This window comes from Bombina bombina, chromosome 6 (assembly GCF_027579735.1).
Source record: "Bombina bombina isolate aBomBom1 chromosome 6, aBomBom1.pri, whole genome shotgun sequence".
Taxonomy (NCBI): domain Eukaryota; kingdom Metazoa; phylum Chordata; class Amphibia; order Anura; family Bombinatoridae; genus Bombina; species Bombina bombina.
This window is the reverse complement of record NC_069504.1, coordinates 245,565,127-245,588,530: the sequence shown is the minus strand read 5'-3', so window position 1 is coordinate 245,588,530 and position 23,404 is coordinate 245,565,127. Positions and strand designations below refer to the sequence as shown.

The window sequence follows — 23,404 nt, the reverse complement described above, 5'->3', positions numbered from 1 at the left end:
AAGCTATAATCAGTCAGCAGTGTGTCACTAGAGGATTAGTTTAGCTAGGCAAATATAGCTATTCATAGAGATGGATGTAAACAATTTTAACTAACCCTTTTAACTAAGATAAAGAGAACTGCAAAACATAGTTAAACATACTAAGGTAAAAAATAATATTAGATTAATGCTAGGTGTAATAAACATAACATGAGGAGGACTTCTGGGCAGCGGCCATCTTACTGGTCACACTGAGCTTCAGCTCCCTAAGTTTTCTCCAAAATTAATTTATTCTGCGAAGCAGAACCAGGAATACCTAACTTAAAACAGTGGAGAAGCTTATCTGTTGGCATCCTGATCCGAGAGATAGGGCTTTGGAGTGTGGCGCGGCATAACTGCCCTCAGTACCGGACTATTCATTCTGAGGCCTTTACTGAAGCCTCAATACCGGCCTCATACCTAACTGTGCCTTAAGTGTGCAGCTCTCACCCAGCTAATTACACAATGGAGAACTCGCCAATACTTATCACTGAGCTAACAACGATTTAACGATTTTGGAAGCTCACAGGCTCCAACTTATCAAAGCTATAGAAAGGGCTTTCCACGCTGAACTTGGTGACTACGAGAAGAAAGAGGGGCAACTACAAGCGAGAACCAATTTGCCTCCAGAACGTTATGTAGGAAAAGCAGTGACCGATTTATTAAAAAACCACACTTCTATATCCAGCCTGACTGCGGAGATAGAGCAGTCTGAAGTCCTAGCTACTACCTTCTCCAGTGACAAGTCTAAGGAGGTTGGTGTGAGACAACACCTAACAACACCTCAGTTATGGAGTCAGAGAGTGAGCAAAACCGCAAACTGCATCTGTCTCAGGAGTTACAGAAAAGAAAGCAGCAAGACACAGCAGTGACCAATATAACTCAAGATCTAATATATAGACCTGGAGAGAGAGTGTGGGACTCCCTAGTAGTACATATTGGCAATGTCTCATTTGGACAACCACAGAGACAGTGAATTAAGCCCCAGTGTTTTCTACTAGAGGAGAGGGAACCGCCTTCGACATGTGCATGAGAGATCCCGCACCTTCAAATCGAACAAGCTTTAAAAACAGGGGTAGGCTATTTATCGCTCCTGAGTTTCTCTCATTTTGTAGAACTGCTGCTTAAAACTGAAGACAGCAAAATCTTTTTGCCAAGCTACACGGACCTTATAGTCAGAGGGGCATATTTATCAAGCTCCGTACGGAGCTTGATGCCCTGTGTTCCCGGCGAGCCTTCAGTCTAGCCGGAAACAGAAGTTATGAAGCAGCGGTATAAAGGCTGCTGCTCCATAACCTGTCCGCCTGCTCTGAGGCGGCGGACAGACATTGCCAGAAATCAACACGAATGAATACGATCGTACGATCTGGTTGATTGACACCCCCTGCTAGCAGCCAATTGGCCACGAATCTGCAGAGGGCGGAATTGCACCAGCAGTTCACAAGAACTGCTGGTGTAATGCTAAATGCAGAGAGCGTATGCTGTCAGCATTTATCGATGTGCAGCGGACATGATCCACAATATCAGATCATGTCCGCTCGCACATTATTAAATAGGCCCCAGAGACCGAACATTTGAGATTCAAAATGTGACTATTCCCGTTAGCTTAGGACTCATTGGCAGCTCTCTGTATTTTATCAGCATGTTTGTGTGCCCATTCTGCTTTTTATGATGACCTGTGAGTTTGAATATAGTGTTTCCTTGAGATACGAGCACTTTGAGGGCATTAGCAGATTGTTATTGATAGCTGACAGGCAATCTTACAACTCAGCTTTCAAGTAGGTTTGGAAACATTAACATTTACATGCTCTTAGGTTAGCTGATTAATATATTCTTTATAAATGATAACTCATGTCAATTGCTAGCAGTGATCTCCTGCTTATAGCCTGTACATGTTTTACAGAGCGGTCACAACTATCTGGAGGTATTACTACCACTCCCCTTCTATTAAGTTAGAACTAGATGTCATGCTATACACTCAGTAGAAGCTTAATCTGGTATGGTATACCCATACCTCTTTACTATGAACCTTTATATTATAGTTTAAGTATGCCCTTCATCTAGAGTAGGGGGTTACTAAGGCACTACTAATGGATAAATACAGAAAAATTCAATTAATTGTCAAAAATCAGCTACACAATACAGCTGAGTTATGGGGTACAGAAGACAAAGAGGGGTGCTGTGTACTGGGATTAGAACTCTAACTGAATCAGTAAAAAACTGATATACTTGTATAGATTGTGATTCTTGCATCAGGAATAATGGGTAACTTTCAGATTGAGAATGGGATTATAGTTGCTAGATTAAAAAATCAGTGTTAGAATGTATATATAGTCCTCAATTAGGGCAATTTATCCACATAAAGTTAGTGAAATATAGTGCTCAGTAATTTAGGTTGGTAACTTCGTCAAAAAATCACGTAACGATACATGCAGTTAGTTTAACATATATCTATTCTCTTTTCTTGCATTTGGCGATATTTAATAAAGATGGCGTTATACAGTATCTTTAATTATTCTGAAAATGTATTGGATGTGATCTCTATATACCTGGGATTAATGAGTTGACAACTGAGTCTAAATCTGACAACAGAAGGCATTTAAACATTTTGTTTCAATTATTAATTTGTAGCAACATTTTGTATATAAACGTTGGATCTTTTTTGGCGCTACAACTTGGCCAAACTTTTACAAACCTGTGATCAAATATTGTAACCTATAGATATACGCTTATAACACTTACTAATCACAAAGGTATAGGCCGGTAACGACTAAATTCTGAAATCCTTAAAGGTATAGGCCGATATAGAAATAACATAATTTGTTTAAAAATTCTGTTGATACGTGGTCCTAACTTTGGGACTTTTTAGAGGTATAGGCCGGTAATTATTTTCTGCTTTGCCTCTTGTTATAGGTTACCATAACAGGTACTCATACTATCTAGGTATAGACTGGTAACCCTAAGGTGTATCACAACACCATCAGCTAGTCCTCTAAGGTATAGGCCAGTAATAACAGCACACAGAAAAAATCCTTAAAGGTATAGGCCGGTAACAACTAGATATTACTACAAGCCAATGCAAATACATGCATGACTTATACTTAACTAAAAGCTAGAGGTATAGACCATTATTCCTTAGCCTACTATTCTATAGTATCATAACACCTTTATAGTAAACGTCTAGTATTTATCTTTAAAGCAACTTATCAACATCTAATTCCCAAGGTATAGGCCGGTAAATTTTAGAATCTAGCCCCACTGAATAAAAGTAAGCAATTGTCAAATCTCACTTGGAATTACATCTAGTACTGCAGACTACATCCTAGCAGTAATAACTTACTTCATCTTACGAAAATTATACTTTAACATCAGATATGCTACTTTCGAACACCTTTACTTAATTAGAAGTATAGGTGAATATACATGGGAATAAGTTAAGCATGATATGGAAAGTAAACATTATTGCTACTTAAAACGTTATTATTTGGTTGAACCACAAAGATTTATAACGGGTAAAGTCTAATGACATATTTATATCATAATGCGCACAATTATACTAAATATTTAATGGCCAAGTTGTAGCGCCAAAAAAGATCGTTTATATACAAAATGTTGCTACATATTAATAATTGAAACAAAATGTTTAAATGCCTTCTGTTGTCAGATTTAGACTTAGTTGTCAACTCATTAATCCCAGGTATATAGAGATCGCATCCATTACATTTTCAGAATAATTAAAGATACTTTATAACGCCATCTTTATTAAATATCGCCAAATGCGAGAAAAGAGAATAGATATATGTTAAACTAACTGCATGTATCGTTACATAGATAGGTTACCCAATAACGTATAAGACATACATAAAGATTACGCAACTTGATTCTGAGAAGTAAGATCAAGTATTGATTTAAAATCTTAGTGATTTTTTGACGAAGTTACCAACCTAAATTACTGAGAACTATATTTCACTAACTTTATGTGGATAAATTGCCCTAACTGAGGACTATATATACATTCTAACACTGATTTTTTTTTATCTAGCAACTATAATCCCATTCTCAATCTGAAAGTTACCCATTATTCCTGATGCAAGAATCACAATCTATAACCTATAAGATTGAATTTAAATAGCAGACGTTAATTTTAAATGTTTTGTCCTTGTGTGTATGTACAATTTTAAGATTTCCATTAAAGGTTAAATTTTATACACTTTAGCTCTATACTCCATCCAGGAGTCTCAAATGTTCTATCCTTTTCCAACTTTATTACAGGAAAGTGAGTGCTAAACAGGTGTACAAGTATATCAGTTTTTTACTGATTCAGTTAGAATGCCCTTCATCTAGCTTACCATACAATAGTGATTGTACACCTAGATAAGTTACGACCATATGTGTTTATCTTTTCAAGATTACTTTATATCACCACAAAGAACTGAGTGAGCACTTAGTAGGGTCCAATATGTTTACCTAGTTTTTAGCAGATATTGTACATTATGAGGGAGTACGGCGGTTTAGGGGTTAATATGTTTATTATAGTGGTGGCGATGTCTGGAGCGGCAGATTAGGGGTTAATAATTTTATTTTCGTGTTTGCGATGCGGGAGGGCCCCGGTTTAGGGGTTAATAGGTAGTTTATGGGTGTTAGTGTACTTTTTAGCACTTTAGTTATGAGTTTTATGCTACAGCTTTGTAGCGCAAAACTTATAACTACTGACTTTCACTTTACGGTATTGATCTTGGCGGTATAGGGTGTACCGCTCACTTTTTGGCCTCCCAGGCAGAGTCGTAATACCAGCGCAAAGGAAGTCCCATTGAAAAAGGACTTTTTTAAAGCTGCGGTAATTACGTTGCGTTAAGGCCAAAAAAGTGTCCGGTGGCCCTAAACCTGCAAGACTCGTAATACCAGCGGTAGTGAAAAGGAGCCTTAACGCAGCTTTTTCACTCATAACGCAAAACTCGTAATCTAGCCGAATGTTAGTTCCCCTTTAAGAATTAATCTGTGAACCACAATTGCAGTCTTGCTAAGCACAGAATTTAAGTGTATAGTTTCACAATAATTATTTTATTGCAGAATGTGTTAGCAATTAATGAAAGAATAAAATCCAACTGGTTATAGATATGGCTTTAACATTGCTGTTAATATAGTCATATAATGTTATATAAATCTTTCGCTTTACAAAATATGACACACAGAGTTAACAGTCAGAAACAGTCAGTAGATCAAGCAAAACAGGCTAAATGATAAGAATAATCATAAACTGTTACTGGAAAGAAACTCAATCAAATTAATAGTCGGCTAGATTACGAGTCTTGCGTTAGCCTTAAAAAGCAGCGTTGAGAGGTCCCAATGCTGCTTTTTAATGCCCGCTGGTATTACGAGTCTTGAAATGACAGCCTCACCGCTCACTTTTTTGGTCAGGCTCGAAAATACCGCAAATCCACTTACATCAATTGTGTATCCTATATTTTCAATGGGACTTGTATAACGCTGGTATTACGAGTCTTCCAAAAAGTGAGCGATACAGCCTCTCCTGTCAAGACTGGTACCGCATTTAAAAGTCAGTAGTTAAGAGTTTTATGGGCTAACGCCGTAGCATAAAACTCTTAACTAAAGTGCTAAAAAGTACACTAACACCCATAAACTACCTATTAACCCCTAAACCGAGGCCCCCACATTGCAAACACTAAAATATTTTTTTTAACACCTAATCTGCCGAACCGGACATCACCGCCACTATAATAAATATATTAACCCCTAAACCGCCGCACTCCCGCATCGCAAACACTAGTTGAATATTATTAACCCCTAATATGCCGTCTCTAACATCGCCGACACCTACCTACATTTATTAACCCCTAATCTGCCGCCCCCAACGTCGCCGACACTATATTAAAGATATTAACCCCTAAATCTAAGTCTAACCCTAACCCTTACCCCCCCTATCTTAAATATAATTTAAATAAATCTAAATAAAATAACTATAATTAACTAAATTATTCCTATTTAAAACTAAATACTTACCTATAAAATAAACCCTAAGATAGCTACAATATAACTAATAGTTACATTGTAGCTAGCTTAGGATTTATTGTTATTTTACAGGCAACTTTGTATTTATTTTAACTAGGTAGAATAGTTATTAAATAGTTATTAACTATTTAATAACTACCTAGATAAAATAAATACAAATATACCTGTAAAATAAAACCTAACCTAAGTTACAATTACATCTAACACTATACTATATTTAAATTAATTCCCTAAATTAACTACAATTAAATACAATTAAATACAATTATCTAAAGTACGAAAAAAAAACCCACTAAATTACAGAAAATAATAAAATAATTACAAGTTTTTTAAACTAATTACACCTAATCTAATCCCCCTAATAAAATAAAAAAAGCCCCCCAAAATAATAAAAAGCCCTACCCTATACTAAATTACAAATAGCCCTTAAAAGGGCCTTTTGCGGGGCATTGCCCCAAAGTAATCAGCTCTTTTACCTGTAAAAAAAAAGTACAATACCCCCCAACATTAAAATCCACCACCCACACACCCAACCCTAATCTAAAACCCACCCTATCCCCCCTTAATAAAACCTAACACTAACCCCTTGAAGTTCAACCTACCTTGAGAAGACTTCACCCAACCGGGCCGAAGTCCTCAACGAAGCCATGGCGAAGTGGTCCTCCAGACGGGCAGAAGTCTTCATCCAATGTGGGCCAGAAGAGGTCCTCCAGATGGGCAGAAGTCTTCATCCAGTCAGCATCTTCTATGTTCATCCATCCGGCGTGGAGCGGCTCCATCTTCAAGACATCCGACGCGGAGCATCCTCTTTGTTCTTCATCCGACGACTGAATGAAGGTTCCTTTAAATGATGTCATCCAAGATGGCGTCCCTTCAATTCCGATTGGCTGATAGATTTCTATCAGCCAATCGGAATTAAGGTAGAAAAAATTCTATTGGCTGATGCAATCAGCCAATAGGATTGAACTTCAATCCTATTGGCTGATTGGTTACAGCCAATAAGATTGAGGTTGCATTCTATTGGCTGTTGCAATCAGCCAATAGGATTGAAGTTCAATCCTATTGGCTGATTGCATGAGCCAATAGGATTTTTTCTACCTTAATATTTAAGTTAGGGAGGTGTTAGGGTTAGGGTTAGACTTAGATTTAAATAACTTTAACGATGTTGGGGGCAGCAGATTAGGGGTTAAAACATATAATGTTGGTGGCGGCGGTGTCCGGAGTGGCAGATTAGGGGTTAATAATATAATGCAAGTGTTGGCAATGTGGGGGGTGGCAGATTAGGGTTAATAAGTGTAAGATTAGGGGTGTTTAGACTCGGGTTCATGTTAGGGTGTAAGGTGTAGACATACATTTTCTTTCCCCATAGGAATCAATGGGGCTGCGTTCGGAGCTTTATGCTGCTTTTTTGTAGGTGTTAGTTTTTTTTCAGCCGGCTCTCCCCCATTGAACCCTATGGGGAAATCGTGCATGAGCACGTAAAACCAGCTCACCGCTACCGTAAGCAGCGCTGGTATTGAGGTGAGATGTGGAGCAAAATTTTGCTCTCCGCTCACTTTTCTGCGGCTAACGCCGGGTTTGTAAAAACCCGTAATACCAGCGTTGTCTGTAGGTGAGCGGTGAGGAAAAACTGCTCATTAGCACCGCACACCATTACCGACAAAACTCGCAATCTAGCCGAGTGACTGTTAACTTACTTGTTGTAGCTGAAAGAGAGAGAGCACTGCAGATTATCATCCAAGCGCAGATGCAGCTGTGGCAGGTTAGAGACTGCTTATATAGGTGTAACTTGTGAGAAGGAGAAGGCTGCTGCAAATAAACTGCTTGTTTGTTGTAATCTTGCACACTGAAAGTGAAACACAAAAGCTTCCCCACTATAGGGAAATAAAGAAAGAACAAAGTCCTTATTGTAGCTTAATGAAATATTAATTAATCACAAAGGTAAAACAGCAATCCTGAATGAAATGACAGCACAATAGAAATGAGCTGTAGCTTGCACAATATCCAAGCATAGAGTGAGGTAATTGGTTAGGTTTTATAGGTAATGCTGTGATGTCATATGCAGGTGAGTAGGATTAGCATGTCTTAAAGGAACAGAATCTGACACCAGCATTTGGGTTGTCCCTCTTTGAGTCCCAAAGCAATGTGGTGTCAGTTCTGTGATTGTCAGGTTCCAAAGGGCCCAATTATGGTGGGATAGTGGCTGTATTCTTTGTTGTAGCTTTTTTCGTGTAGTCTTCCGGTTAGCAACCTCCTTCTCAGAACATAGGCTTCTGCTGCCATTTGTGAGAGATTCTTGAGAGTTATAAGGTCTTGCAACTTGTTCCTGCATCTCACAGTCTGTGGGTAAGTCTGCGGTGTGCACGGACTGCAGGCCCTCTATGATTTCTAAAACCTTGTGCTCCAGAGTTTTGTTAGGCTCAAACCCTCTTTGTGGTATGGACTTAGCTGGAGTTGTACAACTCGTGGCGAGTGATCTATAGTAGTGCTCATCCAGAACTGCGGGCAGGGGATCGGAGCTAATAGCTAGCGAGACTGCGATGGGAACTGCAATGGAGGAGGCGGTAACTGCGGTTTGTAGCGTGTCCACTAAGTCCATCTGGTAGTTGTCAAGGTGAGCGCACAGCGCTCTTAAGAGAGAGATTTCCAACTCCATTATGTGAATGTTTATTCGATACAGGTGCAGATTAGCCTTTTGCAGAGAAAATGTAGTCGTAGTTGATATAGACCTGGGTAACCTGCGTTACTGGAGGAGGGTGCTAAGATCCGTATAGAAGGCCGCCACCAGAGATCTTGGCGGTCCAGAACAGGGCTTGTAGGTCATTAAAGGGACACTGAACCCAATTTTTTTCTTTTGTGATTCAGATCACGAAATTTTAAGCAACTTTCTAATTTACCCCCATTATCAAATTTTAACAAAATATCCACAATTAATCCTAAAAGCCTTCTTTTATTTGTCATGCTCTTCATTTTGCTGTAAATTGAAGGCTGTCTATTCGGAAGAGTTAGTCAGAGCATTTGACCAAATGTTGCTAGGCCCAGGACCACGTCAACCTTACAGCCATATAATGCATGTGTTCAATCAAACAGACTGAGAGAGGACATGCAACTGAGCAGCAGTTGTTTTTTTTATTCAACACCACTATGGAGCATAGTTATTACACACACAAAATGACCCTTTAATCTTACCCCATGTTTCCCTTACAACTTTTCTCTCCTATTTTGCAATTCAAATGATACTTAATTATTAGGGTACCTAGGTTTGTCCCATTTGGCCAGATGCGGTATCTAACTCTTCCAGTTCTGCTTTTAATCTTAGCTGAGAGCTTGTAAGCGAGTGCTGGACTTTCTCTGTGTGTTGTATTAATTTATTTTGAAATTTCCCTATGGGCCTTGCACCCATACTTGTCTCGGGTTAACTACCTGTGACTCTGGAGACAGCACAGCTTCCTGAGAGTGCTACTAAGCACCCAGGGCTGAGCATGTTGTAGGGTCATGGGATGTATACCCGGTCCAGTCTGAGAGTGCAGTCCCCTTCCATGTTTTGTATATATATATATATATATATATATATATATACAGTATCTCACAAAAGTGAGTACACTTTTTTGTACAACCTATATAACAGTGTAAATTTGCTGTCCCCTCAAAATAACTCAAGTCACAGCCATTAATGTATAAACCGTTGGCAACAAAAGTGAGTATACCCCTAAGTGGAAATGTCCAAATTGTGCCTAATTAGCCATTTTCCCTCCCTGGTGTTATGTGACTCATTAGTGTTACAAGGTCTCAGCTGTGAATGGGGAGCAGGTGTGTTAATTTTATTGTTATCGCTCTCGCACTCTCTCATACTGGTCATTGGAAGTTTAACATGGCACCTCATGGAACTCTCTGAGGATCGGAAAAAAAGAATTGTTGCTCTACATACAGATGGCCTAGGCTAAAAGAAGATTACCAAGACCCTGAAACTGAGCTGCAGCACAATGGGCAAGACCATACAGCAGTTTCACAGGACAGGTTCCACTCAGAACAGGCCTCGCCATGGTTGACCACAGAAGTTGAATTCACATGCTCAGCGTCATATCCAGAGGTTGTCTTTGGGAAATAGACGTATGAGTGCTGCAGAGGTTGAAGGGATTGGGGGGTCAGCCTGTGAGTTCTCAGACCATATGCCACACACTGCGTCAAATTGGTCTGCATGGCTGTCGCCCCAAAAGGAAGCCTCTTCTAAAGATGATGCAGAAGAAAGCCTGCAAACAGTTTGCTGAAGACAAGCAGACTAAGGACATGGATTACTGGAACTATGTCCTGTGGTCCGATGAGACCAAGATAAACTTATTTGGTTCAGATGGTGTCAAGCATGTGTGGTGGAAAACAGGTGAGGAGTACAAAGATAAATGTGTCTTGCCTACAGTCAAGTATGGTGGTGGGAGTGTCATGATCTGGGCTTGCATGAGTGCTTCCAGCACTTGGGAGCTACAATTAATTGAGGGAACCATGAATGCCAACATGTACTGTGACATTCTGAAGCAGAGCATAATCCCCTCCCTTTAGAGACTGGGCAGTATTCCAACATGATAATGACCCCAAACACACCTCCAAGATGACCACTGCCTTGCTAAAGAAAATGAGGGTAAAGGTGATGGACTGGCCAAGCATGTCTCCAGACTTAAAGCCTATTGAGCATCTGTGGGGCAGCCTCAAACATAAGGTGGGGGAGCACAAGGTCTCTAACATCCACCAGCTCTGTGATGTCATCATGGAGGAGTAGAAGAGGACTCCAGTGGCAAACTGTGAAGCTCTGGTGAACTCCATGCCCAAGAGGGTAAAGGCAGTCCTGGAAAATAATGGTGGCCACACAAAATATTAAGATAAGTGGATGCAATGATAAATAACATTAAGCAAAGTGATCAATCATATTGCCTCTTTACATAATTGTGTATTAATGTGGCATACAAATAAAATAAATAAATATAAAAAAATATGGGCTGAATTATGAGTGGAGCACTATCTTAACATGCACTCGCAAAGGGGAAAATGTGCCAGTTTACGGGTGCATATTAAATAACCAGCCATTACAAGTGGCTGGTTAATGCTCCAGCAAGCTCATGGTTTCACTTTATGCTTAGCGAAATTGACCAGAAGTCAGACCTCTGGTTAAAAGTTAAAATGTGCCCGATTGCCCCCAAAAAACAGAGCACAATCAATTTACATGTGAATTAAAGATCAGCATTTTTATATATAAAAAAAAACTGCACAAAGCAGTTATAAGGGGTTAAACTGAGGGGGTGTCGGTGAAAAAAAAATGGCGCCTAATGCACTTTTACATGGAGGTTAATAGGGGACTGTATTTTCAATTTAAATATATATGTATTTGCTTATATATATATATATTTATATTTATTTATTTATTTATATATATATATAGTATGCTTAGAACAAAGTCTAGAAACATAATTTTGCATATGAAAAACATCATTTTGCATATGAAAAGTAAGTCCAAAATATAGGTTAGATCTAGTATAAAAATAGAGGCAAAAGATTTAATGAAAGTCTTATAAGCGTGAAATGAATAATCCTGCCAGTCTGCTACTGAGAGTGAAAAGGGAAAACCTAACTGGTGATGAATTATATAGTAACAGAAAAAGGATATTTGAGGTCAATAGTTCACAAAGATATATATTTCTTGTATGAGTGTATAAATAACTAGCGTTATTTCAAACCTGGGAAAAAATATAGGAAAGACACACACAAACATGCACACACAGACACACACACACATGTATATATATATATATATATATACTGAAGTGTTGTTTACTTAAGCATGACATTCAATTTATGCACATAAATTATATGCAAGATCTTATTTAATTTATAGCACAAAATATATGAACTCTTAGGCATTCAATAATTTAGTGTTATTTAGGAGAACTAGAATGCATCTTTTACACATGGACAAGAAATATTTTAACGTTTAAAAACATCCTCACACAACATACAAAGTAGATATTAAATATTAATAGATTAACAGTTAATAATATACAGCTAGATTATGAGTTTTGTGTTATGAGTGAAAAAGCATTGTTATGCTTAATAACGCTGCTTTTTCCCTAACTCCGCTATTACAAGTCTTGTAGGTATAGGTGTACTGCACACCTTTTTGGCCGTCACGCAACGTCAGTACCACACTTTTAAAAAAGTCCTTTTTCAATAGGACTCCCATAGCGCCGGTATTATGAGTTTGCCTGGGAGGCTAAAAAGTGAGCGGTACACCCTATACTGACAAGATCCGTACCGCCATCTAAAGTCAGTAGTTATGAGTCTGTAACATTGAACTCAAAGCTGTAACATTAAACTCATAACTAAACTGCTACAAAGTACACAAAACACCCATAAACTACCTATTAACCCCTAAACCGAGGCCCTCTCGCATCGCAAACACTAAAATAAAATTATTAACCCCTAGTCCTCATCCAAGCAGAAATAAGTCTTCATCCAGACGGCATCTTCTATCTTCATCCATCCGGCGTGGAGCGAGTCCATCTTCAAGACATCCAGTGCGGGGCATCCTCTTCTTACGGTCGTCGCTGGAAAATGAAGGTTCCCTTTAAGTGACGTCATCCAAAATGGCGTCCCTTACATTTCTATTGGCTGAAAGCTTTCTATCAGCCAATAAAAGTTAAAGGGGAAAAATCCTATTGGCTGTTGCAATCAGCCAATAGGATTGAGCTTTCATTCTATTGGCTGATTGGAACAGCCAATAGAATGAGAGCTCAATCCTATTGGCTGATTGGATAAGCCAATTGGATGAAAGCTCAATCCTATTGGCTGATTGCAACAGCCAATAGGATTTTTTTCCCCTTTAATTCCTATTGGCTGATAGAAATCTTACAGCCAATAGGAATGTAAGGGACGCCATCTTGGATGATGTCACTTAAAGGGAACCTTCATTTTCCATTGACGACCGTAAGAAGAGGATGCTCCGTGCCGGATGTCTTGAAGATGGACCCGCTCTGCGCTGGATGGATGAAGATAGAAGATGCCGTCTGGATGAAGTTTTCTTTTGGCTTGGATGAGGACTTCGCCGGGTGGATGAGGATGGATGTCCGGACTTCGATAACTGTAAGTGAATCGTCAGGGGTTAGTGTTAGGTTTTTTTAAGGTTTTTTGGGTGTTTTTTTTTTTTTTTAGGTTAGGGTTTTGGGCAATGTAAAATGCCCATCCAAATGCCCTTTTCAGGGCAATGTTTAGCTTAGGTTTATTTAGATAGGTTTTTATTTGGGGGGTTTTGTTGGGTGGGTGGTGGGTTTTACTGTTGACGGGTGTTTGTATTTTTTTTACAGGTAAAAGAGCTGATTTATTTGGGGCAATGCCCTGCAAAAGGCCCTTTTAAAGGCCATTGGCAGTTTAGTGTAGGCTAGGGTTTTTTTTTTTTTTTTTTATTTTGACTATTAGATTAGGAGTAATTTGTTTTTGTTATTTTAGCACAACAGTTTTTATTGATGTTAAATAGTATATAGACAGCAGTAAGGTTGAATTGTAATCAGTGACATAAGCATATGTCTGGGTAGTAGCATCTGAGAGGTACAAAATGTCACGAATGCACAAATTATACATTATAAAGAAAACATAACATCCTAGAGTGCAAACATAATCATTGACAGATAATCAAACCTCTTTTTATGTATATGTGGTTGCCTTGTTTAAAGCAATGTAAAATTATCATTTTCCCCTAATGCAAAGTGTAAAGATAAACTATAAAAAAAAGTATACCTCATGTAGGAAATGGCGGTCTCTCTTGGGCCCCTGATGCTATTATATAGCGGTTTTAGGATATAATAGGGGGTATGTAACAGATGGCAAAAGGGTCATTTTTAGACCCTTAGTAATATGATACACAATAATGATATAACTAAAATGTGAAACGGCAGAGTAACAAGGAAGCAGCTTATCACGTGAGATTACAATTATAGATATCTGATAATGTGTATGAAGATATTTAATAATAAAAGGAACATTTTCTATAGGGTGCATTTCCCTTTGCTTACGATGTAAGCCCATTGGAGTGTGGGGGGTGTCCAGGGATATCTGAATAAATCAGTTAGCAAAGACTAGATGAGCCAAGTATCGGGAGTTTCTGACTATGACAGAGGGACCTTGCTACATTTGTACAGGAACTCAATGGGATGTTACCGTCTCCTCTATCTAAGCAAGGCAGCAGTCAATGTATTCTCTAGACATATATACCAATTATAAGAGACAAAACTCATAGGGAACTAATAACTGTAAAGGAAAGATAACATTTTAAGGCTTGGTTGGTAAAGAGTACATATAACATTGCAAGGAAAAATAAAAGCTATGCATGAAGTTTAAAGGGACACTGAACCCAAATTTTTTCTTTTGTGATTCAGATAGAGCATGACATTTTAAGCAACTTTCTAATTTACTCCTATTATCAATTTTTCTTCATTCTCTTGCTATCTTTATTTGAAATGCAAGAATGTAAGTTTAGATGCCGGCCCATTTTTGGTGAACAACCTGGTTTGTTCTTGCTGATTGGTGGATAAATTCATCCACCAATAAAAAAAGTGCTGTCCAGAGGTCTGAATCAAAAAAAGCTTAGATGCATTGTTTTTCAAATAAAGATAGCAAGATAACGAAGTAAAAAGGATAATAGGAGTAAATTAGAAAGTTGCTTACAATTGCATGCTCTATATGAATCACAAAATAAAAAAAAAAATTGGGTTCAGTGTCCCTTTAACCCCTTAATGACCACAGCACTTTTCCATTTTCTGTCCGTTTGGGACCAAGGCTATTTTTACATTTTTGCGGTGTTTGTGTTTAGCTGTAATTTTCATCTTACTCATTTATTGTACCCACACATATTATATACCGTTTTTCTCGCCATTAAATGGACTTTCTAAAGATACCATTATTTTCATCATATCTTATAATTTACTATAAAAAAAATTATAAAATATGAGGAAAAAATTGAAAAAAACACACTTTTTCTAACTATGACCCCCAAAATCTGTTACACATCTACAACCACCAAAAAACACCCATGCTAAATAGTTTCTAAATTTTGTCCTGAGTTTAGAAATACCCAATGTTTACATGTTCTTTGCTTTTTTTGTAAGTTATAGGGCCATAAATACAAGTAGCACTTTGCTATTTCCAAACCATTATTTTTCAAAATTAGCGCTAGTTACATTAGAACACGAATATCTTTCAGGAATCCCTGAATATCAATTGACATGTATATATTTTTTTTAGTAGACATCCCAAAGTATTCATCTAGGCCCATTTTGGTATATTTCATGCCACCATTTCACCGCCAAATGCGATTAAATACAAAAAATCGTTCACTTTTTTACAAATTTTTTCACAAACTTTTGGTTTCTCACTGAAATTATTTACAAACAGCTTGTGCAATTATGGCTTAAATGGTTGTAAATTCTTCTCTGGGATCCCCTTTGTTCAGAAATAGCAGACATATATGGCTTTGGCGTTGCTTTTTAGTAATTAGAAGGCTGCTAAATGCCACTGCGCACTACACGTATATTATGCCCAGCAGTGAAGGGGTTAATTATGGAGCATGTAGGGAGCTTTTAGGGATAATTTTAGCTTTAGTGTAGTGTAGTAGACAACCCCAAGTATTGATTTAGGCCAATTTTGGTATATTTCATGCCACCATTTCACCGCCAAATGTGATCAAATTAAAAAAAACGTTACATTTTTCACAATTTTAGGTTTCTCACTGAAATCATTTACAAACAGCTTGTGCAATTATGGCACAAATGGTTTTAAATGCTTCTCTGGGATCCCCTTTGTTCAGAAATAGCAGACATATATGGCTTTGGCGTTGCTTTTTGGTAATTAGAAGGCCGCCAAATGCCGCTGCATTTCACACGTGTATTATGGCTAGCAGTGAAGGGGTTAATTATGTAGCTTGTAGGGAGCTTGCAGGGTTAATTTTAGCTTTAGTGTAGAGCTCAGCCTCCCACCTGAAACATGAGACCCCCTGATCCCTCCCAAACAGCTCTCTTCCCTCCCCCACCCCACAATTGTCCCCGCCATCTTAAGTACTGGCAGAAACTCTGCCAGTACTAAAATAAAAGCTATATTTGGGCTTTTTTTGTGTGTTTTTTTAGCATATTTACATATGCTGCTGTGTAGGATCCCCTCTTAGCCCCCAGCCTCACTGATCCCCCACCAAAGAGCTCTCTAACCCTCCCCCTCTGCCTTAATGGGCGCCATCTTGGGTACTGGCAGCTGTCTGCCAGTACCCAGTTTAGTGAAAAAATTTGACTTTTTTTTTAAAAAAAACCTTTTCTGTAGTTTAGCTTCCCCCCCCCCCCCCAAGATCAACCCCCCACCCCTTCCAGATCTCTTAGCTGTTTATTTACAGCTTTCAAAAATCTTTTATTTTTTTACTTTTTCAAGTTTATTTTTCTGTAGTGTAGCGGTTCCCTCCCGCTCCCGCCCCGTGCACGCGCCCGCCCGCCGCCCCCCGTGCACGCGCGCGCTCCCGTGCACGCTCCCGCCCCTCCCGCCCCCGATCCCGCCCCCCTCCAGTCCACTCGGCACATCGATGGCCGCCCACCCGCCTCCCAGACTTGCTCCCACCCACCAACGATACCGGCCACCGATGTCCGGTGCAGAGAGGGCCACAGAGTGGCTCTCTCTGCATCGGATGGCCAAGGGGGGTTATTGCAGGATGCCTCGATATCGAGGCATCACTGCAATAACCGGAAAGCAGCTGGAAGCGAGCAGGATCGCTTCCAGCTGCTTTCCAGACCAAGGACGTACGCCACACGTCCTCGGTCATTAACTGTCTTTTTTTGAGGACGTGTGGCGTACGTCCTTGGTCGTTAAGGGGTTAAACAACATAGGGTATTCAGTTAGATGTATCACCCCTCTCGGATATTGTCGTCGCTAAACCAATATGGGGAAGGGATGTATGTTGTACCTCCCCTCTGGGATTGCTGCCACCACTGGATGGAGACGGGGAAGGGGTATTGGATATGACCCACTCTGACTCGCAGAGTGGGAAAGGGTGAGGGGAAATACCTTCCCTTTCTTTTTCCCATTTAATATAATTTTCCTGATTGTGTTGAAAACATAGAAATATTCATTATATTACATTTTCCAAACATATCCTGCAACCAAATGTATAAATGATATAAACTAGGCATGCATTGTCACATAGTACATAATATTTGAACATATATTAATTAGAAACCCATTTGTTAGGTAAATTTTGTGACAGACACAAACATATAGTAAGTTATTAACATGACTAAGTAGTATTCCTTACAACATACAACAACCTCCATTAATAGATATAAAGAGATATTGCCATCTATGTGAAATAGATGCCAAGATACAGCGCTACATTACCCCCAAAAAAGAGGGTTGGGTGGCTAAAGATGGTGTCCACGACTTAAGAATATATATTATATAAATATATAAAGTATGATATTAATATTACATAAAAATGTTAAACATTAAAAAGATAAAAAAGCATGGGTATTGAATGTAATTTCTAAAAAAATTTATAAAATTAACAATCGTTTTATTGACAAGAATTACAATTAAAATAGGTTTCCAAACTAATGGAATATCCCATACAATGTCCAAAAAGTAATGTCCCAAGCAAAAACCAAATAGTAATGTCCCATACAAAAATATCCAAAAAAGTGGTGTCCAAAGTGAGTGTCCCAAAAGTATAATAAGTAGAGTATCCAAAGCTGAGTGTCTAAAAATTATTGTGAAAATCAAAAAATAGTGTAAAAATTAAAAAATATATAAAAATAAAAAGTAAAAAATGTAAAAAATATATATAAAATATAAAAATGTATGAGTGGTGATCAGCAACCCATACAAGAAAAAAAATATATATATATATGATAGTGAGTTGATGTAGTGAGGTGTACACCTAAAAATGTGTCATAAAAAATAGACAAAAAAGGTCATAAAAGTTTGACAAATTAGTGAAATCTTATGGTGAAATGGTCAAATGATTGTCTAATAATAATCAAATAAAGTTCAAATAGCTCCAAAGAATCAAATCCAAATTAATCCAAATGTGAATGTATAAAGTGCTGGGTTGATGTCCATTTTCTGTACACTTATTTAGGTACAGGAGGATATCCCAATACATTTGATTACCCTTTGAGAAGAGGAACATCAACCCAGCACTTTATACATTCACATTTGGATTAATTTGGATTAGATTCTTTGGAGCTATTTGAACTTTATTTGATTATTATTAGACAATCATTTGACCATTTCACCATAAGATTTCACTAATTTGTCAAACTTTTATGACCTTTTTTGTCTATTTTTTATGACACATTTTTAGGTGTACACCTCACTACATCAACTCACTATCATATATATATATATATATATTTTTTTTTTTCTTGTATGGGTTGCTGATCACAACTCATACATTTTTATATTTTATATATATTTTTTACATTTTTTACTTTTTATTTTTATATATTTTTAATTTTTACACTATTTTTTGATTTTCACAATAATTTTTAGGCACTCAGCTTTGGATACTCTACTTATTATACTTTTGGGACACTCACTTTGGACACCACTTTTTTGGATATTTTTGTATGGGACATTACTATTTGGTTTTTGCTTGGGACATTACTTTTTGGACATTGTATGTGATATTCCATTAGTTTGGAAACCTATTTTAATTGTAATTCTTGTCAATAAAACGATTGTTCATTTTATAAAATTTTTTAGAAATTACATTCAATACCCATGCTTTTTTTATCTTTTTAATGTTTAACATTTTTATGTAATATTAATATCATACTTTATATATTTATATAATATATATTCTTAAGTCGTAGACACCATCTTTAGCCACCCAACCCTCTTTTTTGGGGGTAGTGTAGCGCTGTATCTTGGCATCTATTTCACATTTATACTTTGGAGTCTGGTTGGGAGACTCTGCCTACATCAGATATAGCTTGTATGGTATTATTGTGGCGCTGATAGACATACATTTGTTTGAGATATTGCCATCTAGGTCTATAATCGGAAACTGTATATGACTATTGAAGAAAAATAATTCTAAAGGGGTTGTTTTTTGGTTATAGCGTAAAATGGAACTAAGAGATGCCGTCCCGGCAGACAGCACATCAGTTTCCTAAAGAAAATATAACCAACCCTTATGGCACATACATAATTGTAGTTGTTATATGTGAGCTATAGACCTCATAATAATGGGGGTGCTGTAAATTGTGGTAGTCCACCGTATATATTGTGACCTAGTTGGGTCTGTTAGCACAGTAAATATATATAGCAAAGGTCTCAGAGTGAGATTTCCTTTAAACTTATCAGTCATATGGACCTATATGCACCCATATTAATGGGAGATTAAGTTAAGGTCTCTTATGGTTGATATGTAGGGAGCTTTAAAATTTGAGCTGTTTGGTATAAGTAAATGCCTTATCCAGGGAATTAAGGCAAGAGGTGTATATGATTGTCTCCTGAATAGGAATGTGTTTGTGTCCCCTAAGCAAAGTGTACCGGTACATGCAGCATATAAGGGGCATGTATTTTATAGATATATGCTCTTGTATTAAGTTATCAAGTGAGATAAATAGTAACCAATAATATAAGGATTAATAACATTCCAAGCTAACCCAGGTCTGTACATCAGTATTTGATTTCCTTGTATATCTATTCACTTTCTTATATAATAATGAAATACACTAGTCCCAAAGAACGGCCTCCAGAATATGTCCAAGGGGGCTTGCGAAACATGTGTGTCCTATTCCACTCTGCATCTCTGGGGCTAAGGTAGAATAACAGACGTGGCAGTCTCCATTAGGGCTTCAGGGTTACCTCCCGGTTCCACTATACAACTGAGCGTCTTGATGGTAAGTCTGGGGATAAATGGCTTCACCTCAGTAAAAAGCTGGAGATGTGGATCTTGTTGGTAGGCCATATCCCGGTCCTGGATACCACCTGAAGCCCCACCACCTTTCTCTAGAACCTCTTTCACATCAGCCATGGACAGTGTGTCCAACGCTCTTCTCAGGAGTAGGTTAGACTCTTCAGTGGGGTCACTCCTTAGGCCCTTATTGTTTGCAGCGTTAGCTATGTATAGCTCTCTTCGTGTTCCATCTCTTCTCCTTTTCTCTGCTGTGGTCAGAGTAGTCAGAGATTTATATCCAGTAGTGATTTTTTTGGCTGATAACTGTAGGGGCTTGATGGCTATTTGTGGTCTATGTACCGCTACTGGTTTCTTCTTCGGGGTTCCTTCCAGTATTGGTAAGACGGGTAATTCACTTTGATGTTTAGTCTCGTGTAGTTCAGCATCGCCTACATGCTCCGTCTCCAAGCTATTTCTTTCCCATGAAATGAGTGTCGAGAGGAGAGATAACTTCCCACTGTATGACGGATTTCTCCTTCTGCGGCCTTGAACGCCTGAGGCTATCTGATTGTAAAGTTTCTCCATAGCAGCAAGTGCAGAGACCTTGATATGGTATGCAGGAATATTGAGAAAATTAGGGCTGGCAGTAGCTCTTATAAGCTATCAAAAAAGTCTTGACAGGTTGTACGTGGAGAAGATTGAGCTGTTCAAGCTATAAAGTGCCACAAGGGTAATAAGATGTCCGCTTCTCTATGAATTCCACCTCAGACGTCCCGCTATCAAGAGTACCACGTTCAGCTGTTTGAGATTTTTCTGGGCTCCAATTGCACCACTGAGTAGATCTAGTCTCCCCTAAACTACTGTTTCTTTTTTGGAGCACTATTCGTCTGGCCAAGTGGTCATTTATGTATAAAATGATAAAATCTATGCAGAGCTGAAGTAATGTGCGTCCACTCGGCTGCTGACCTAGCTCCACCCCCCCCTTCCCCCCCTGAGTAATTTGTTTTTATTTTTGATAATATCATTTTTTATTTTTTGTAATTTAGTGTTTATTTTTTTTGTAAGTTAGTAAATTGTATTTTATTATTTTAATTGTTTTCATTTTATTGTAATGTTAGTTTTTAGTGTAAGGTAACTTAGGTTTTATTTTACAGGTAACTTTGTATTTATTTTAACTAGGTAGCTAGTAAATAGTTAATAATTATTTACTAACTAGTCTACTTAGTTAAAATAAATACAAACTTACCTGTGAAATAAAAATAAAACCTAAGATAGCTACAATATAACAATTAGTTATATTGTAGTTAGCTTAGTTTTTTTTTACAGGTACTTATGTATTTAGTTTTAAATAGGAATTATTTAGTTAATAATTGTAAGGTTTATTTAGATTTATTTTAATTATATTTAAGTTAAGGGGTGTTAGTTTTAGGGTTACATTAGGGTTAGGGTTAGACTTAGGCTTTGGGTTACGTTAGATTTAGGTTTAGGGGTTAATAACTTTAGTATAGTGGTGACGGCATTGGGGGCGGCAGATTAGGGGTTAATAACTGTAATGTAGGTGGCGGCGATGTTAGGGGCAGCAGATTAGTTAATAACTGTATGTAGGTGACAGCGATATCAGGTGCGGCAGATTTGGGTTAATAACAGTATGTAGGTGGTGGCGATATCGGTGGTGGCAGATTAGAGGTTAATAACTGTAATGTAGGTGGCGGCGATGTTAGAGGCAGCAGATTAGGGGTGTTTAGACTCTGGGTTTATGTTAGGGTGTTAGGTTTAAACATAACTTTTTCTTTCCCCATAGACATCAATGGGGCTGCGTTACGGAGCTTTTGTTTCTGTAATCACAGGTGTTAGATTTTATTTTGCTGGCTCTCCCCGTTGATTTCTATGGGGAAATTGTGCATGAGCACATCAAAGCAGCGCTTGATTTCGGTGTGGTATGGAGTTCAACGCAACCATATCGCCTGCACAAGCCTGCTTTTTTAAAATTTGTAATAGCAGCGCTATAAGGAGCTGAAATAACACTGAAAATGTAGCGGTCGTTAATTTCCCTATAGCGCTCAAAACTCATAATCTAGCTGATAGACTATTATTATTAACAACAATCTTACATTATTTGATTAGAACAAGTAAAATAACCTATTTTTCAATGTTAAAAGAACATACAACCCCTTTATGACTAAAATCCATTATTTAGTGCCTGACCGACTGTCAATATCATAAGTCATTAGTAATAGTATGGCAGGATAGGCCAGGGGAAAATGAACAAATGATTGGTAAGACCCACTGTACTTTATCACACACAAAGGAGCTTATTAACCAAACAATATAACTCCTTACCCACATTCCTGCACCAATTTTGGCCATTAGACCGCTGCTTCTTACACTCTACAACACCTCTGAGATGCCACGGGAAAATCCCTGAGAGCTTGCTCTATCTCAGTGATTGACAGTCCCTTCTTTCACGTGATTGGTCGCGAGAGAAGGGTCAGGCTTTTCATGCTCACTTGAGCGTGTAATGACACATAAGGGCAGTGGATCCTGTTTGTCCGCTGCCCATATGTATCAAAGGTGAACAAACAACTTCTCTTAATAAAATAAAAATAGGCAATATTTTTGGGGTAGAATTATCGGGAGTGGGGTGTTAGGAAAAAAAAAGTGCCAAAAAGTGCCTTTACTTTGAGGTCTATGGGAACTGTGTGTTCCCAGTAAATATATATTTATATGCTTATATACATACAGTATATATGTATGTGTTCTGCCATCACTGCGCTACTTACCCCCTTTGCTGCGCTTAGGTTCTGTGCCGTCTCTGACGGCATCTGAACAAGGCTCCCTATAGAAGCACGCTCTTGTGAGCACAATGATTCCCAGCAATGAGAATGTGATCTTGCACTTGCATTGCTATCAACTTGTATTACTAGTGCACATTAGTGTGCACTGGTATTACTCAGTGGAGCACAAATATTGCTTTCAAGAAAGTGAATTTTTTTCCGCTCCACTTAATAATTTGGCCCTAAATATTTTAAATATTTTAAAAATGGCAGTACAGGTTACATAAAATGTATGATACCTGTGTTTATCTATCTATATATTTATTTGCAAAAAAAGTGCTGTTTAAATGTACGATAGTGTATGTAATTTTTTTTTCAACATGGATGTGAATATTTCTTTTTTATATACTCATACCTCCCAACCATCCCACATCTTGCAGGATGGTCACTTTTTAGGAGGGACAAACCAAACCCTGACCAAAGACATCCCAGACTTGACCACATACCACTTGTGTCCCCACTCATCCACATATAAGCTCCCTCCCCCCCACCCCCACACACCCACGGCCCACCCACAACTTTCCACTGTCCGAAAACTTTTAAATTCCCATATCCTGGAAGCATCCAGCAGATTTTGGACAGTATCTATACTTACACATTTTAATTATTC

General features: G+C 38.1%; 1 protein-coding gene across 1 annotated transcript in view; it reads left to right on the top strand.

Moving 5' to 3' along the window:
* TRHDE (thyrotropin releasing hormone degrading enzyme) overlaps window positions 1-23,404 on the top strand; it is a 1,764,002-nt gene that overhangs the window by 1,649,938 nt on the left and 90,660 nt on the right. The gene's annotated exons all lie outside the window — the stretch shown is intronic.